Here is a 16,041-nt window from a genome sequence, read left to right as displayed (position 1 = left end):
TGTCCTGGACCAGGCGGGAAATGTGGTATTTCCCAGCTGCAGGCCTGATCACTTGTTAACAAGTTTGTTTTTCAGAGGCCATAGGGGACTCACTCTTCTTCTAACCAGATTCAGGGAGAAATGTTGTTGTAAAAGACCCTGATGCTGGGAAAGCTTGACAGTGGGAGGAGAAGGGGACAACAGAGGATAAGATGGTTGGATGGCATCACCGACTCGATCGACATGAGTTTGCATAAACTCCGGGAGCTGGTGATGGACAGGGAGGCCTGGCGTGCTGCAGTCCATGGTGTCGCAAAGAGTCGGACACGACTGAGCGACTGAACTGAACTTGTAAAAGTCATAGGGAGGTTGGACATGGAAGGTTCCAAGTCCTGCATGGGTTCACCAGGCTCCCCCATCTGGAGACCACAAGTCCTGGGCCACCCTGGGCCAGGCAACGTGGGGTCTGCCAAGAGGGTCCTCTCCTCCAGACACCGAGAGGAAGAACTCAGAATTCACCCTGGAACCCTGACCCCAGTCTCTCCTCTCCCAGGCTGGGTGATGTAGGACAAGCCCAACCTCACGAAAGGCAGCTCAGTGACTTCATGTGGATGAAGGCAGAGTTCTGGCCAAGCAACCGTAACGTTCCTCCCACTCTAGAGTGCTCTGCTCATTTCCAAAGATAAACATTAGGATTAAAGATCAAAGTGGGCTTGCATGTGGGAGCCGCCGACATAACCTCCCTTGATTTCCTTCCTCTCTGCCTGTCTCCTCTGTGACCTCCGTCTTTCTCTCTTCCTTTGCTTCAAAGTGAATCCCCTCCTCCAGGAAAGGGGAGAGGACAGCACCAGCTTGTGTGTCCCTCCTGCTGGGTCCCAGGCCCCTGGATCTGGACCGAGCCTTTGTGCAGTACTCTCACCTCATTTAATTCTCAGAACTCTAGGAGTGGCTACAGTTGTGCCCAGTTTACACACTTGGAAACTGAGGCTCACAGAGGTAAAGCAGCTTGAGGTCTGGGTCCTGATCTCCAAACTTGGTCACCTTCTTTTCTAATTTAACCCTGCATCACAGTACCGCTTCTTTGGCCCCCTGATGTGAAGAACCACTTCATTGGAAAAGACCCTGATGCTGGGAAAGGTTGAGGGCAAGAGGAGAAGGGGACAACAGAGGATGAGATAGTTGGATGGCATCACCGACTCAACGGACATGAGCTTGAGCAAACTCCAGGAGATTGTGAAGGACGGGGAAGGCTGGCGTGCTGCAGTCCATGGGGTCGCAGAGAGTCGGACACGACTGAGTGACTGAACAACAAAAATCACGGTACCAAGCTTACCTAGGAGTCCTAAATCTGTCCCCTTCTCCCTCCCAAGGGTCAGGTTCAGGCCTCCATCCACCCTCTTTTTTTTTTTTTTTTCCCAACCTGAAACACACAGGATCTTTGATTGTCTCTGTGGCAAGCAGGCTCTCCGAGTTGTGGCATTTGGGATCATAGTTGTGGCATGTGGAATCTAGTTTCCTGACCAGGGATCAAACAAAGGTCCCCTGCATTGGGAGCATAGAGTCTTACCCACTGGACCTCCAGGGAAATCACTCTTCTCTTCACTGTTTCAATCTCACCCGTCTTCCTAAGTCATGCCAATCTGCCTCTCCCATCTCCGCAAGTTCCCTTGTTCTCCCGAAGGTCTGCCTCAATGGCCTTTCCTTCTGTCAGTGAATTCACACATCAACAACTTCCGCAGTCTTAGGACACTGGAGGCATTGTTTACAGGTGACTATTTCCCATGCACTTCTAACTAGTTCTCCTCTGCCTCTTTCACTCTGGAGTATCATGGGGCAAACATGGACTGAGAGGTTCTGGGCTCGTCCCTGGTCAGCCACTTTCAGGTCTCACTGATAATTATTCTCCTAAAGCTTTCTCGGATTCTGCCTGTTCCCTGCCCAAACCTTCCACACTTCCCCGTAAACTACCACCCTGCTGGAAATAACACCATCATGCAAGCTATCTTCCAGACACAGGGGACGGGTGCAAGTATTTTGTGGATTCATCACAATGCACTTCCAAGGGAAAATAAAAATCAGGTCATCTTGCTTTCTTAAGAATGCTGATCTGAATGCAGAATTCAGATGCCACAGAACTGCACTGTTTATTCAGATAGATGCCAAGAAGAAAGCTTAACCCTTCCTACCTCAGAATAAATTTCCATAAGCTAGAAAAGGGATCTCTTTGCAAGGCTCTGGAATATTTAAGCTTTACCAAGTATAAATCAACATCTGTGAATAGGAGATATATGAAAGGGGCACTAGAGCTCTAAATTTGGAATGCAGTGTTACACAATAAACTGACATCTAGAATAGAGAAGATTCTCTGTTCCAAAGTAGGAAGGATAGCAGGAGATTCGGCTTCCAGTTCTGGCACTCCACACTATAAAAATATCCTCTCTTTCTTCTCACATCCTCCTAAATAAAGTAAAGAAAAAAATTTTTAAACACCTTAACCAGGAATGATTAAATTTGCCATAGCCAGAGTATGAACAGTTAACAAGAAAGATGAGAAAGGAGAGAGGCAGCAGGGTGGTGCTAATCATATATTGACAATTAAAGGATGAACCAAAGCATCATATACAGAAAAATTAAGTCCAAATTAACAAAAGGAGAATTCAGCTCTAATGAAAACCCACTGACCACTACCTCTAATAACACAACTTTCATGCAAAATGAGATATGAGGGTGTTGTCCAAACTTTGAAGAGCTCAGACCATTGCCTTGTTTCCTGTTTCATCACTCCCAAGATGAGGGTGATAATTCCATCAAAAGGTTGTTGAAAGAAAGAAGTGATGTCATGTATATACCCAATCTGCCTTAGAGCTTGGCACCTAGTAAGCATTTCATCATTTTTAAAGCTTTTCAAAGTTGAGTTCAATGGGTCCTTTAGAACTCTCTTTCTTATTGACCACGTGATTGGAGGAACAGAGCTATTTATTGAGTGTCCATTACACATTCATCACTCTACAAGGGACTTATCAAGTGGAGTGTGTGGGTGCAACCCATGTGATATTTGGTATTAAACAGTCAAAGAACATTGCCCCTCCGAGCCTCCAACCATTGCAGGATTTATTTCTAATAGTGTGACGCATGGGGTCTGCATTTCTACCTGAGAGCAGACCCTTGTTTTCAGCTCAGACGCCAATAAGGAAGTGAGTCTTGCTTCCGAAAGGCATTCACCACACCCCTCCCTCCTCCACCAAGCAGTGGAATTCGACGTTGAAAGAGGAGGTGGGAAGCTAAGAACAGAAAAGAAAGCCATGCCTGAATTCACAAGGAGAGGCAGCCAGTGTTGCTGGCAGAGCGCTGACGGAAGCTACCCTCCTCAGAGCTCCAGCAAAAGTGACTGCACAAAGAAAAATGGGCAAGTGCCCCCAGAGGTAGGTCAGACGTGGTCTCCTCTACAGGAAGATGCCGTGGAAGCCATCACCCCTCCGGTGATGGGCTGAGGGGGTGATCCTCCCAGACCACGTCCTGCTGGTTACCAGTCACTCCTGATAAGGAGGTTCTCGACCCTGCGTGCACCGCACATCTATCTGTGAAACACGCTCAGTTGTCCCCTGAAAAGTGAAAGTATTAGTCACTCAGTCATGTCCAACTCTTTGTGATCCCATGGATGGTAGCCCCCCAGGCTTCTCTGTCCATGGGATTCTCTAGGGAAGAGTATTGGAGTGGCTAGCCATTCCCTTCTCCAGGGAATCTTCCCAACCCGGGATTGAACCTTGCTTTCAGGCCTTGCAGGAAGATTCTTTACCATCTGAGCCACCAGGAAAGCCCCTTGGTTGCCCCCCTAGCTTGACCTAATTAGAACTCTCTGAAGATGGTGCCCCAGCAACTCACAAATAATAAGCATCATTATCCTACCTTTGAACCACCACTTCCAATTCTTCAGTATCCCTCCTGCCTCATTCTCCTACATCTGTTTTTGACCTTGAAGAGACCTCTAGGTCCTGGATTCCTCCATTTTCCCACACCCTCTGGGTCTCACTCCCTTTCTCTCCCAATCTGAAGTCTGGATTAGTTTGTGGTCTTCAGAGAAATAGAACCAATAGGAGATAGAGACAGGGATGATATAGACACAGAGACAGACAGAGACACACAGGGAGATTTATGATGAGATTAGCTCCCGTAGTTAAGGAAGCCAGGTCTCAAGGTCTAAAGAGCAGGCTGGACCCAGGGAAAACCAATGGTGCAGTTCTAGTCTAAGGCAGGAGAAGATTCACGTCTCAGCTCCAACAGTCGGGCAGGTGAAGTTCCCTCTCACTGAGAACTATTTTCGTTCTAGGATGGTCCTCAACTGATTGGACGAATCCCAGTGACATCGAGAGGGACAGTCTGCTTTACTCGGTCTACTGATTCAAAGGCCAACCTCATCCAGACACACCAACACAACTTCACAGACACACCCACATAAGCTCATGGACACACCCAGAATAATGCTTAACCAGACGCCAGGGAATCGTGTGCCCCAGCCAAGTTGACACAAGACAAACCATCACAGGTTGATGATCTGAACCACACTGATATTAACAGCTTCTGCTGTCCCTGCCAGCTGAGCGCCAACCCTTCTGCATGTCTATACCCAAAGGGCTCAGTGGTCCTGGGGGAAAGTGAATATTCTGGATTGGGAACAGCTACAAAGTCATCTCTTCAACCCAGCTGGATCCTATGCCCTCCTTTCAACCTCTTCACTTCTCCAGACACCTCCACCCCAAGTTCCTTCAATACACACATTTACCACTCCTCTCCAGCCCCCTACTAAACACTTCTCATGGCCCTACAACCTCAGGCCTCCCAAGCTGTAAACCCAAACATACCCATTCCCATTGCTACTTTATTTTTCCCAATTTTCCAAAGCTTTCTCCAGCTGCAGTTGATGTCCACTATTATCATTTCCTCTCTTCTATCCCCAATATCTATCCATCTATCTATAATCTCCCTGTCTCCCCCATTCTCTCTCTTTCCTACCTCCTTTTCCTCAGACTTCAAACATGTTCAATTCTCCCCCATCCAGTATTTGACAGAACAATGCCCCCACCCAAAGATGTCTAATTCCCAGAATCTGTGAATGCATTACCTTATACAGCAAAAGGGACTTTGCCAATTGATTAACTGAGTACCTTGAGCTGGAGAGATTTTCCTAGGTTCTCCAGGCAGACTCAGTGTTATCACAAAGATCCTAATAAGAGGGAGGGAGGAGAGTCAGAGTCAGAGAAGATGTGACAGCAGCTGCAGAGGTCAGAGTGATGAAAAGAGGGGACCATGGACTAAGACATCCAGACAATCTCTAGAAGGTGCAGAAGGCAAGGGAATAGATCCATCCCTGAGCAGAAATGCAACCCTGCATTGATTTTAGGACTTCTCACCTCCAAAACTGTAAGAGGATATATCTGTGTGTTTTAAGCCAATAAACTGGTAGTAATTTGTTACAGCAGCCGTAGGAAACTAATATACATCTTAAAGATGATCTCCCTTCATTCAGATCGCTCTTTAGTCCACCATCCAAAACTCACCTTTCTTTCTTATACGAACTTCTAAAATGAATTTCCTGACCTCCTCTCTTAATACTCCCTCAACCTTCCATTCACTCTTCAACCTACAGCTTCCTGTCCCATCCCTATCGATATGGATTTTATAATTTATTAGTTATCATAACTCATTGTCAAGTGCAATGGAAACCATCCAGTCATATCTTATTAAAGTCACTGCGTGAGTTTATTGAACGAGGAGAGGGGGAGGGGTTTGACTGCCACACAAATACTCACGTCCTGAAACCTACAGCTCCAGCCAGACCTCTCCCCATGGCTTCAAGCCATTATATTCACTGACAGGTACACGTTTCCATATAGGCTCCCGTTAGGAGCCTTAAATTCAAGTTGTTCAAAACAAAACTCATTTCCATTTCCATGGCCATCCACCCGGCAAAAAGCCTCTTAATAATCTTTCTCATTTTGAATTACACCGTAGAACAAGTCATCGATTATAAACCCAGGGTTCATCTTCAATTCAATCCAACCAATCTGACACGGAGACTATCTCCTGAATCCATACATTTTTCTTCATTCCCCACGGTTGCTATTTCATTCGAGGTCCCCATTATTTCCTGCCTGGAATTACCTCTTAATCTATCTACCTGCTTCTACCCATATTGATCTGCTATCCCCACTGCAACCAGAGTCATTCATCCAAAATGCAAATCTGACTCTTTACTCCTGGCGGACAACCTTTCAGGACTTCCTGGATGAGACAGAGCAAGCTGTGCGGCTCGCAGACCCCTCGATAAGTGCATGCCTATTTACCTCTCCAGGCCCATTTAACCTCAGCCTCTGTCTCAAGCATCATGCACCAGCCGCTACACAAACCCAGCTATTCCTTTTGCTCTTGTTCGTTCAAAGCCTCCCAATCCCCTTCTCAGTTACTTGTCCTTCAAGATTCAGTTCAAGCATCACCTCCAAACGTAAACTTTTCTAGACTTTCTCCAGCTGAGCTAGGCTCCCCTCTTCCAGTCTCCCGGAATGTGCTTGCCAGCACTTGGCACAGCACCCAGGGCACGGTAGGCAGTTCTGTGATGTTTGTTGAGTGAATAAATGAATACGTAAACAGTCCATGATAGTTAAAGGATGCACCAATAGAGGGGAGAAGAAGAGGCTCTAGGAACATAGTGGCGGGCACCTCACCCCTCCTGGAGAGTCAAGGAAAACAACTTGGGAAATGGCCTGAGAAGGACAAGGACTGTGTGCTGGCCAGATTAACAGAGTCAGCTTCCCGGGCACGTCACCTGCATCACCGCACAGGGACCCACTTGCTCTAATCCTCTGCGGCTGCCATCTTGAAATTCTTCACCTTTGAACATGGGGACCAGCATTTTCCTTTTCACTGGACCTGCAACATAGCTACCTGGTTGCACAGGTAAGATGAGCGTGTACAAAGGCAGAGGGACAGGAGAGCTCTTCAAAGGGCTCACTGGGACCCCTGAAGGCAGCATGAGTCTGCCTGAGCTTCTCCAAGCCAGACACTCAGCCACAGGAAGAATGAATCTGTCTACCCCTCACCCCCGCCCCACACACTGTGCCTCTTGATCTATTTATAAATGTTTAGAGTTTCGGAGGGAAACACAAATCCACATTTCCAGGCTTTTTTCTGCTCAAGACTTAAACATGCGTATCGTGGGGCAAATCAGATCCATATGCTTCAGATTCATTTACACTCTGTTCAGCAGAAGGGCCTCCTACTGCCTCCCCAGGAGGACAATCTTGAGTCCAAGAAGCCACTGATGCCCTCTCAAAGCTTCTGAGTTTAAAAAAAAAGGAAGGGATTTGAAAGACCTGAGTCTGACTAAAGAAAACTGGATTTAAACCTCAAAAGATTCAATTACATTTTGCAACTCTTCATCCCCCAGGTTAGCAAAGCTTAAATCCATCCCCTGGGTCACCCTAATATCCCCACGGCAGGCAGGGCCCCCAAGGAGGGATGTTTCCTCCCAGAGATGAGTCAGGGCCTTGACTATACATGAGGAACTGAGAACACAGAGGAAATCATATTGACAGTTGTTTGAGAAAAAAATAAGCCTCTTGCTCATACTGCTGTGTTTAGAATCACAAATCCATAGGACTGAGCAGGATCATTGAAATCATCCACAGTAATAACTACCATCTGCGAAGCACTTTACACTTGATAAATCACTTTCACACTCATTTTCTTATCTAATCCCCATAGCAATTTTGTAAGGGCGAGATGGTTATCATCACCTTAGCTAGGGAAAAAATGAGGCTCAGAAAGGTTAGGCAGGTTTCCCAAGCTCACACAGCAAACAGCAGCAATGCCAGACCCAGACTTATGCTCTTGACACTCCCCCAACACCCCCAAGGCTTGTGTCCAACCCTACTCACCATTTCTCAGAATGAAACAAGGCCAGCCATGTCCAAGTCCTCCCATGGCATGCCAGGGTCCGCTTCATGCAGGGAGGGCACGACAAAGTCAGAACACCCACCTCCCCACCTGGTGCCTTTTCCGCTTCTCTCAGTGCCCCCATCACTCTTTGTTGGAAGATGGGAGGTAAGAATTCTCCTTTCAAAGGAGCAGCTTTATTGTTTCTGACAGGGCAACAACCACCCCTTAGAAATAGCCATAAGCAGAACAGCTCTATTTAACCAATGCCATCTTTCCAGTTCTTACAACAACCTGGTAACATAGATATTCTGTAACCTCTCTTCCTCTTGGAGGAAACTGAGAGTCAGAGAGAATAAGTAACAGCCTCTGTGCTGCCCAGGTGGTTCAGTGGTAAAGAACCCGCCTGCCGATGTAGGAGACTCAGGTTCAACCACTGGGTCAGGAAGATCCCCTGGAGAAGGAAATGGCAATCCATTCCAGTGTTCTTGCCTAGGAAATCCATGGATGGAGGAAAATGGCGGGCTACAGTCCATGGGGTGGCAAAGGGTTGAACATGACTTAGCGACTAAACAACGACAATGTAACATAAGTGTAAACAGCTAACAGTGCCAGGACTTCAACCAAGATTTCTGACACCAGGTCTAAACCACGATAGCATTTGGCTCCCATCCCATGAGGATAACCTGTGGCAGAAAATGGAGCCAATGGAGGGGAAAAGGGAGAGAGGACCAATACCTCTAAAGGACTGCGAATGGGACAAATTACTACATGGTTTGCCCATTTGGCGAGGATTATTAAAGCCTGTAGGAAAATCTTATGCACAAGGAGCAAGACAGACTGAGAGGAGCGACAGGCTGGCTTGGAGAAAACTGTGAGGAGCACATATGTATGTGCACACAAAAGACGCTCAGCTTAACCTCTTCCAAGTATATGCAAACTAAGCTATAAATTAGTACTAATCAGTACCCAGGAGGTGAATTAATTAAAAAGTTATAATTCACAAGAGGCCTACATTACTTCATAATGTATCACCAAAGCTTATGAATATGAGAATTAATTACTTGGCCCAGATGTTGAAGGAATGCTTAATTTCTTGATCTCTTGGTTTTTAGTATCCACTGATTTTATTCAGCATTTTAATGAAGCTAACGATGATTATGTTTACTAAACCATTATTTGAACAGTCATCATTTTATTAATGAGTTAATACGCAGGGTCTTGCTATGCTGGTTGTAAATATCATTTCATTTAACCTTCACAACAACTACATAAGATGGACATAATTATCATCACTTTATATGTGCTAAAAAAGAAAAATGGGCTCTGTGACCTAAGAAGCCAAAGTCACACAAATTAAATAAAGAACTGCATACACAAACTTGTGTCTGTCCAATTTCACCTATGGCAATGACCTTTGTTTCAAATAAACCCCTTGACATTTCTGGTTTACACAACTTCAGATGCTAAGGATTTATTTCAATGGCTTTGGATGGTTTTCATTCAACGCTTAGGAGTTACATTTAAATCGAAATTTTTAGGCACATAAGTCCATTCATTTCCATGCTGTGTGTTCATTCCTAACTTGTTTCTCAGTTCCTCTTTAACCAAAACCAAACTCAAATGTTTCTGACTGGTAGGTAGTACAAATATGGAGCCAAATTCCAGTCATCATTGTGAGGACTTGGGGAGCAGAATGAATGTAAACAAGTTACATCGGCAAAGTGTCTAGGCCCCACTGCTAAGGAAGCCGTGGAGACACTGGAATTTTTAAAAAAATAATATGATTCCATGTGGTTTTGAGTTTTTAAGATGTTTTCAATTTTAATAGTAAGTTTGTATTTTCTACCATGAATATATTTTTCTTTTGTAATAGGAAAATGCATGTTAATTGTTGAAATTACAAAGGGCAATTTGACTGGATATAGAATTCTTGAGTCATAATCCTTACAAACTTTGTAGATGTTGTTCCATTGACTGCCTTTATCCAATGTTGTAGACAAATGTCCAAGGACTCTTTATTTCCACTGTACTTGTGTTTTTTTTGTCTGAAGTTTTCTAGGATTCTTTCATTGTTCGTGGAATTCGTCATTTTCACCAGGATTTGTCAAAATGTTTGTCAGATTTAATTAAATCTGGCTAAGTCTCCTGGATAAAGTTCACAACTTACTTTGTTTTCAGAAACTTTTTTTTCTGAGTTACTTTGAATACAGTTTCTGACTTATTCTTTAGGCCTAAGAGTTATTCTTTTTTCTAGTCTATGTTTATTTCTATCATCTTTTCTCTGATTTTTTTTTAATCTTTGTCATTTTTTCTTTATTTTCTGGAATCTGTTTTATCCCATCATGGTAATGCAATTTCAATCAAAATACAATAGAATGTCTTGGAAGACTTAATACCCTAGTGATTATCTATAGGAATAAAGCTATAAAACTAAATGGGACATTGTAAGAGAGGGAATGGAGAGCAGCAGAAATAAAAGGAGGGGAATCTGTGCAATAAAGATATTAAATTGAAATTTGAAGCTAAAATAATAAAGACAATGAACCATAGCCTCTTGTCAATATAAAGGCAGGCAAATCAATGGAACTGGATCATTTTGTTTATTCTCAATAAAGTGTTTCAACTGGGAGGAGAAAGGATTTCACTTGGCAAAAGCAATGAAAATCCTACCTCACTTACTTAGGGAAAAGGTACCACACTAGAACCCTGACTTATATTTTATAGCCTGTGACATGTATATGCTCAGTCACGTCTAACTCTTTGCAACCCCATGGACTGTAGCCCACTAGGCTGCTCTGTCCATGGGATTTTTCAGGCAATAAATACGGGAGTGGGTTCATTTCATAAATTAAAGATTTCATTTTTTTAATACATAAAGAATACTTAGATAAGATTGATGAATATTTACATAATCTTTATATATAGGAAAAAGTTTGAAGTATATCAACAAAGACAAAAGCCATAAAGCAAAATCTAACAAATTTAGAAGAAAAAAAAATTGAAGGTAATGGGAAAAGATACAAATGGGAAATTTTTTAAAAGGAAAGAAAAAAGGAAGAGAGAGAGGGGACAGAAGGAAATATAATTGATCAGGAACCCACAAAGCCTTCCTTGAATAAGACTTCCCCTGCTGCCATGTCCTCAGCCTGCCTTTTGTCTGTGGAAAAAACTTCAGTCAATGAAGAAATTTAATCAAAGAAGTGAGAAAATGAAGAAAGAAAAGAAACAGTCAAGCAAGACAAAATATTACTAGTTTAGCCATTAAGCAAAGTCTAGGACATTTAGGACAACAGACTGGTTCCAAATAGGAAAAGGAGTACGTCAAGGCTGTATATTGTCACCCTGTTTATGTAACTTATATGCAGAGTACATCATGAGAAACGCTGGGCTGGAAGAAGCACAAGCTGGAGTCAAGATTGCCAGGAGAAATATCAATAACCTCAGATATGCAGATGACACCACCCTTATGGCAGAAAGTGAAGAGGAACTAAAAAGCCTCTTGATGAAAGTGAAAGAGGAGAGTGAAAAAGTTGGCTTAAAGCTCAACATTCAGAAAACTAAGATCATGGAATCTGGCCCCATCACTTCATGGGAAATAGATGGGGAGACAGTGGAAACAGTGTCAGACTTTATTTTGGGGGGCTCCAAAATCACTGCAGATGGTGATTGCAGCCATAAAATTAAAAGATGCTTACTCCTTGGAAGAAAAACTATGACAAAGCTAGACAGCATATTAAAAAGCAGAGACATTACTTTGCCAACAAAGGTCAGTCTAGTCAAGGCTATGGTTTTTCTAGTGGTCATGTATGGATGTGAGAGTTGGACTCTGAGGACAGCTGAGTGCCAAAAAATTGATGCTTTTGAACTACGGTGTTGGAGAAGACTCTTGAGAGTCCCTTGGACTGCAAGGAGATCCAACCAGTCCGTCCTAAAGGAGATCAGTCCTGGGTGTTCATTGGAAGGACTGATGCTGAAGCTGAAACTCCAATACTTTGGCCACCTCATGCAAAGAGTTGACTCATTGGAAAAGACCCTGATGCTGGGAGGGGTTGGGGGCATGAGGAGAAGGGGACAACAGAGGATGAGATGGCTGGATGGCATCACCGACTCGATGGGCATGAGTTTGAGTAAACTCCGGGAGTTGATGGACAGGGAGGCCTGGCGTGCTGCAATTCATGGGGTCACAAAGAGTCGGACACGACTGAGCAACTGAACTGAACTGAACTGAGGACATTTAGTTCCTCCTCAAGGTCTGTAGATAATATTCTGAGCCATGATCTCTGAGTTATTTTGCAGATATTGAAAACCCCACCATGTGGAAGAAGTGAACAGTATGCTGCCCAGATCAGTTGGAACCAGAAGGTTGACAATGTTGACTCCTGCTTACCTAACTGCCAAGGGATCAGAAGAATGTCCAAGAGCTGATCACATACCCCACCCACCCCCTCCCTCACCCTGTCTTTATAAACCTGTCCCTGAAAGCCTTTGAGGAGTTCAGGTCTTTTAAGCACCAGCTGCCCTGGACTCCTTGCTTGGCACTCCTTGCAGCAATTTACACTGCATCTTATTTCACCACAACCCAGTGTCAATAAATTGGCTTTACTGTGCATGGGCAAGCAGACCCAAGTTTGATTCACTAGAAGGAAGGAAGGAAGGAGGGAGGGAGGAAGCAATAAAAAGTAAAAGAAATACATATGGCCCAAAACTTAAAACAAGTAACCTCACTGTAATCAAAGCATTATAAATGGAAGGTAACTCTTACTTGACCAACAAAGGTCCATCTAGTCAAAGCTGTGGTTTTTCCAGTGGTCATGTATGGATGTGAGAGTTGGACTATAAAGAAAGCTGAGAGCTGAAGAACTGATGTTTTTGAACTGTGGTGTTGGAGAAGACTCTTGAGAGTCCCTTGGACTGCAAGAAGATCAAACCTGTCAATCCTAAAGGAAATCACTTCTGAATATTCATTGGAAGGACTGATGTTGAAGCTGAAACTTAAATACTTTAGCCACCTAATGTGAAGAACTAACTCATTGGAAGAGAACCTGATGCTGGGTAAGATTGAAGGAGGTAAAAGGGGATGACAGAGGATGAGATGGTTGGATGGCATCACCGACTCAATGGACATGAGTTTGAGTAAACTCCGGGTGTTGGAGATGGACAGGGAGGCCTGGAGTGCTGCAGTCCTTGGGGTTGCAAAGAGTTGGACACGACTGAGCGACTGAAATAACTGAACTCTTAACATGTTCTCAACTTTTATTTCTTACTTCAGTGGCTCTATTTTTATGCATTGTGAGATGAAAAAGGATTTGACTGAAAAGCCTTGTAAGACCTGAAGTTGGCAGAACTCACTGGAACTTGGTTCAGGAGAAGGCAAATATGAAGTAGAATAACATAATTGTACCTGAAATTAAAAAAACATAACAGGTAGGACTAAGCTCAGATGACAGAAAACTCACCATGGCTAATGTCATCCAAGAAGACATTCCAGAGCCTGGAATCTTGAACTTGACCTCAAAGAAAAAAAAAGAACAATGATCTTGTGCGTGTGTGCTAAGTTGCTTCAGTCATGTCCAACTCTTTGCAATGCTATATACTGTAGCCCGCCAGGCTCCTCTGTCCATGGCACGCTCCAGGCAAGAATACTGGAGTGAGTTGCCATGTTCTTCTCCAGGGGATCTTCCTGACCCAAGGATCAAATCCTCACGGGGTATTCCAAACTTAGCAACATGCGTGAGGTGACCAAGATGACTGTGAGTTCGCAAGTGATAACTGAGCAATAAGAAATTTATTAAATCTAGTTTGCAAGAAAGTGTGCTTATGCACCATGCTTTATAATCTAAAAACATAGTTCAATATATTATTTTCACATAATCTTCCTGTAACCCTTAGTATTAGGCAATGCAGAGGTCATACCCCTCATTTTAAGAAGAAGAAATAGAGGCCTAGAGAGATGGGATGATGCACCTGCAGTTGAACTACGAGACCTTCCTGAAGGAAGTACTTTAGCCCCATTTCATAGGGGAACCCTGCCTTCTTTCCTGACCACTCCTGTTGCCATGTGGAATAAAAATTACCAGCTTCACACTTCCACAGTACAGCTGCACCCGCTTCAAACAGTGGAAGCTCATCCAAATTTCAAATGGTCATGCTAAGGAACACCAACTGCTGTTGCATGTAAAATGTCCTTGAAGAATCCAGATGCTCTTACCACCAAGAGAACCCTTTTGCTGTATCTGTGAGGCCTTTCTGGAAAAAGTAGGGAAACACTGTAGTGAAACTATAAAAGTTCTTGCCACTGTAGCCTAAGAGCTGTAAACAGATAAATCAGAAAATACTTCTTGGGTTTCCCTGATGGCTCAAGATTAAGAAATTCGCCTGCTGATGCAAGAGACACAGCCGCAATATCTGATTTAGGAAGATCCCACATGCCACAGAGCAACCAAGCCCATGCCCTGCAACTATTGAACCTGTGCTCTAGAGCCCATGAGCAACAACTACTGAAGCCCAAGAGACCTAGAGCCACGCTCCACAACCAGAGAAGCCACCAAAACGAGAGACCCCACGCACCGCAACAAGCCTGCACAGCAACAAAGACCCAGAACAGCCAAAAATAAATAAATACCATTGTAAAAAATTTTTAAAAAAGCACTTCTTGGGACATGCTGCCAACCACACAGAACTTACTGTACAACACTCCTTACACTGAACCTCAGTTTCTACAGCTACAAAACTACCAGTGAGATGTTCCCTAAGTTCCCTTTCACCTCTGACTCTTATGGGTACCCCTGTTTGACAAGGAAGTAGGCATACACAGAGAAGATTAAATAGGGCAAGAGGACTGGAAACCATGTGATGACAAGGCGTGACCAAAAGAAGCAAGGACTAGTGATGGGGAGACACTGGGGGACCAGAGTGAGGTCTGTAGGCCTGGCTTAGGAAAGACAGACTCAATTCACCCCCACGAGGCCACACAGAGGGAAACAGACTGATGGGTAAAATCCCAGGGAGTCAAAACTTGGTCTAAAAATAAATAGACCCATCAGAAGATGAAACAAGCAGCTTCTGGGGAAGGGAAAGAGAAAGGAGAAAGGAAAACAGTTATTGCCCTCCTGTCTCAACTTTGACATGCATGACCTCTGACCTCAATAACAATCTTGATACCTGGGCATTATCAACTCTATTTTCCAGGTTAGGAAACTACTGCTCAGAAAGAAACCACGTGATCGACATCAGGGTCATGCGTAACTGAATGCCCCATCAGAAGGATGTTGAAATGGAGGATGAAATATTAACTCAAATGTATTTAAGCACCACATGTAGAAGACTGGAGAAAAATCCCCTCCAGCCTCAGAATCCCGAAATTCTATTGTCCCTGGTGACTCAGTGGTAAAGAATCCACCTACAATATAGGAGACACAGGTTCAAGCCCTGGTTCGGGAACAGCCCCTGGAGAAAAACACAGCAACCCATTCCCGGATTTTTGTCTGGGAAATCCCATGGACAGAGGAGCCTGGCAGGCTACAATCCAAGGGGTTGCAAAGAGTTGGACAGGACTTAGAGACTGAATAAGAACAACAAAAACTTCCTAATCACGAGAAGGATCATGTACCTCAAAATACTGAATGGGAAGAAAAAGACCTATTGCTTCCCGGCAGCCACCACCAAGATAACCCACCACCGTCATCGCCATCACTACCACCATCACTAACACCACCATCAGCAGCACCGTTATCATAGCAGCATCTGTCGTGTGTCAGGTACTAGTATAAGCTATAATTAGAGATGTTGATTACCATCAAATACAATGTCAAAGTAAGTTTCTTTGTCATCATTTCACAGATGAGAAACTGAGCCTCAAAGAGGTAAATTATTACCATTGAGCAAGTAAATGGCAGAACTTGGGCTCAGGACCAGTTCTGTTTGATTCCAAAGCTGGTACTGTCTTCAGAATACCTATCCACTCTCTCCCTAACACCCCCAACATGCCACCATACCAGTTGTGCACCTGAGCATAGAATATACCACACTAGGAAGTAGAGGATCAGGTGTTAGAATAGTTTCTATTTCCATGGTTTGTGTTTTTTTGTTGTTGTTGTTTTTTTAAAAAAAAAAAAAAGCTCTCTTGTATGT

This window comes from Cervus elaphus, chromosome 11 (genome assembly GCF_910594005.1).
Source record: "Cervus elaphus chromosome 11, mCerEla1.1, whole genome shotgun sequence".
Lineage (NCBI taxonomy): Eukaryota > Metazoa > Chordata > Mammalia > Artiodactyla > Cervidae > Cervus > Cervus elaphus.
This window is presented reverse-complemented; position numbering follows the sequence as displayed.